The sequence below is a fragment of the Heterocephalus glaber genome, unplaced genomic scaffold, assembly GCF_053883595.1.
Source record: "Heterocephalus glaber isolate CG9 unplaced genomic scaffold, H.glaber_assembly_v1.0 deba00001586, whole genome shotgun sequence".
NCBI classification, from domain to species: domain Eukaryota; kingdom Metazoa; phylum Chordata; class Mammalia; order Rodentia; family Bathyergidae; genus Heterocephalus; species Heterocephalus glaber.
Window position 1 is genome coordinate 14,797,445 of NW_028258364.1, and position 4,001 is coordinate 14,801,445.

General features: G+C 37.3%; 1 pseudogene; it reads left to right on the plus strand.

Annotated features, from left to right (window-relative positions):
* Window positions 1–684: 684 nt before the first annotated feature.
* On the plus strand, window positions 685–1,724 carry LOC101698393 (ribonucleoside-diphosphate reductase subunit M2 B pseudogene; annotated as a pseudogene).
* The last annotated feature ends 2,277 nt before the right edge of the window (window positions 1,725–4,001 follow it).

Below are 4,001 nucleotides of genomic sequence, written 5' to 3' on the forward strand. Positions count from 1 at the left end.
TAGAGATCATTATTTTAAGCAAAATATTCAGTCACAGGAAAAAAATGGATTGCATGATGGCATTTACATGGAGTTCATAAATAAGCTAACGCCATGAAGTTGAGAGTACAACTGTGGTTAACTGGGGAGAGTAGCGGGGAGACAGGGGTGGTGAAAAGTTGACAATGGGTACTAAATTACAGTGATATAAGAGTAGTAAGATCTGGTGAACTTTAGCACAGTAGTTTTAGTATAAATAACAATATTATGCTATATATTTCAGAAATCTAGAAGAAAATGTTTTAAACTTTTCATTGTAAAGAACTGATAAATAAGATAGTTTACCTTGAATTTAACATTACACGATATATATGTATCAAAACTTTACATGGTTCAGTAATATGCACAATTTTGTTATTATATACCAGTTAAAGTAATTTTTTAAAATTCTAATTGACAAAATTAAACACAAAGTTAGTGGGAAAAGCCAACTACTTCCATTTTAGCCTCGTGATAAAATGATAGCATTATTTTTAAAAGTAGAAAGATATGTCTTTCTGTGTTTTCACAAAAGTTTATGAGGTTTTCCTTGGAAGTAATGTTATCTTTTTAAATGTAACTTTAAAACTTTATATGAATAGGTCGTGGGGCCCGCGGGGTGGGGGGGGTCACGGCTCCCGGGGCCCCGTGGCGTGAGTTTGCACGATGGGCGGCCCAGCACGTCTGGAAGCCGGCAGGCCCGGGCGGGGCGAGATTATCTCCAGATACCACCGAAAATGCAGTTAATTCTAAGGAAGAGCCGGTTCTTAGAAAGAGCTCCCACTGCTTCATCTTCTTTCCTGTCCAGTACCCTGATATCTGGAAGCTTTATAAGCAGGTGCAGGTGTCCTTTTGGACAGCAGAAGAGGTTGACCTATCAAAGGATCTGCCTCACTGGAACAAGCTCAAACCCGATGAGAAGTATTTTATCTCTCACATCTTAGCCGTTTTTGCAGCCAGTGATGGAATTGTAAATAAAAATTTGGTAGAGCACTTCAGCCAGGAAGTGCAGGTCCCTGAACCTTGCTGCTTCTACGGCTTCCAGATCCTCATCAAGAACGTTCACTATGAGACATATAGCTTGCTCATAGATACATCAGAGACTTCGAGAAGAGGGAATTTTTATTTAATGGAATTGAAACAATGGAATATGTTAAGAAAAAAGCAGACTGGGCCTTGCGGTGGATAGCATACAGAAAGTCTGCTTTCAGGGAGAGGGAGGTGGCCTTCGCAGCAGTGGAAGGAGTGTTCTTCACAGGGTCCTTTGTGGCCATTTTCTGGCTGAAGAAGAGAGGCCTCATGCCAGGCCTCACCTTCTCCTCAGCAGAGATGAGGGATTTCACTGTGAATTTGCCTGCCTGATGTTCCAGTATTTAATGAACAAGCATGAGGAGGACTGGGTCCAGGAGATCATCATAGATGCTGTCAGAATCGAGTAGGAGTTTTTGACAGAAGCCCTGCTATTCGGTCTGATCAGGATGAACTGTGTTTTGATGAAGCAGTATATTGAGTTTGTGGTGGACAGATTGCTGGTGGAACTTGGATTCTCAAAGGTTTTTCAGGGAGAAAATCCCTTCGATTTTATGGAAAATATTTCTTTAGAAGGGAAAACAAATTTCTTTGAGAAATGAGTGCCAGAGTATCAACATTTCACAGTTATGGCAGAAAGCAAAGATAATGTCATCACTTTGGATGCAGATTTGTAAACTTTTGCCTTTTGAACACCCTATACACCTGTCTTTGAGAAACAACAGTCTATTTTTCTATAACCATCAATGTTAATGGTTTCAATTCACCAATCAAAAGAGATAGACTGGCAGAATGGGTCAAGAAGCAAAACCAAATATATGCTGCATACAAGAAACACACTTAATTCAAAAAGAAACTCATAGACTGAAAGTTAAAGGGTGGAAAACAATACTCTCTGCGATGGGAACCCCCCACCCACAAAAAAACAGGAGTAGCTATCCTCTTTGCAGATCAAGTGGATTTCAAACCAACACTGATTAAGAAAGACAAAGAAGGACACTACATCCTTGTAAAGGGAACAATCCAACAAGAAGAGATGGCAATCATGAATATCTATGCACCACATACTAGTGCACCCAACTATATAAAACAAATACTAACAGACATGAAAAGTCATATATGCACTAATACAATAGTAGTGGAGGACCTCAGTACCCCACTGTCACAAATAGATCAACTAGACAAAAATTAGTAATGAAATACTAGAACTCAATCAAACTCTTGAAAAAATGAAGTTAACAGGTGCTGACAGAGTATTCCATCCCACAAAATCAGAATACATATTCTTTTCACGTGCACATGGGTCATTCTCTGAAATAGACCACATACTCACTCATAGAACATGTTTAAGTAAGTGCAGAGGAATTGAAGTTATCCCCTATGTATTATCAGACCATAGTGGGATGAAATTGGAGATCCATAGCAAAAGAAACTGGAAAAATTTCATAAACACTTGGAAATTGAACAATGCACTTCTGAATAACCAATGGGTCACAGAGGAAATTAAAGAAGAAATAAGACAGTTTCTTCAATTAAATGACGGTGACAATACAACATCTCAGAATGTATGGGACACAAAGAAAGCCGTCTTATGAGGGAAATTCATAGCAGTGTATACACATATTAGGAAAACAGAGCAAGCCAAGTTAAACAAACTGATGCTGAACCTCAAGCTTCTAGAAAAAGAAGAACAGGACAACTCCGAAGCTCATACAAGGGAGGGAATAATAAAGATCAGAGCAGAAATCAATTCGATGGAGACAAAGAGAATGATACAAAAAATTAATGAAGCCAAGAGTTGGTTCTTCAAAAGAATAAACAAAATTAACAAACTCTTAGCCAGCCTTATCAGAAAAAGGAAAGAAAAGGCCCAAATCCATGCAATTAGGAATGAAAAAAGTGAAATTACAACAGACCCAGCAGAAATCCAGAGGATCATCAATACCTACTTCCAGAACCTATACACCAATAAGAAGGAAAACAGAAGAAATGGACAGATTCCTAGATACATATGAATTACAAAAATTGAATGAAGAAGACCTAAAACTTCTAAACCTCCCAATGAAATTGAAAACATAATTAAAAACTTATCAACTAAGAAAAGCCCAGGTCCTGATGGATTCATGCTGAATTCTACAAGACATTTAGAGAGGAACTGCTGCCACTACTCTTTAAACTCTTCAATGAAATTGAAAGGGAGGCAATACTCCCAAATTCATTCCTGGAAGCAAGCATAACCTTGATACCCAAAGCAATTGAAAAAGAAAACTACAGGCCAATCTCACTAATGAACATAGCTGCAAAAATCCTTAATAAGATACTAGCAAATAGAATGCAGAAGATCATCAAGAAGATCATATACCCTTACCAAGTGGGATTCATCCCAGGGATGCAGGGATGGTTCAACATATGCAAATCAATCAATGTAATACACTATATCAATAGAGTCAAGGAAAAAACCATATGATTATCTCCATAGATGGAGAAAAAGCATTTGACAAAATCCAACATGCATTTATAATTAAAAAACCCTACAAAAAATTGGAATAGATGATCTCTATCTCAATCTGATAAAAGTCATCTATGAAAAACCAACAGCCAGTATCATACTAAATGGTCAAATACTGAAATCCTTCACACTAAAATCAGGAAAAAGACAATGATGTCTGCTCTCACCACACTTGTTCAATATAGTTTTGGAAACATTAGCCACGGCAATTAGAAAAGAGAAAGAAATAAAAGGAATAAAGATAGGAAATGTAGAAGTCAAATTGTCATTATTTGCAGATGACATAATACTCTACATAGAAGACCCCAAGAAATCCACCAAAAGTATTCTAGACTTAATAAATTCGGTAGATTAGCTAGATACAAAGTCAATAAAAAAATCAGTAGCTTTCCTCTGCATGAATAATAGACTCACTGAGAGAGAAATAGGTAAAATAAGTCCTTTC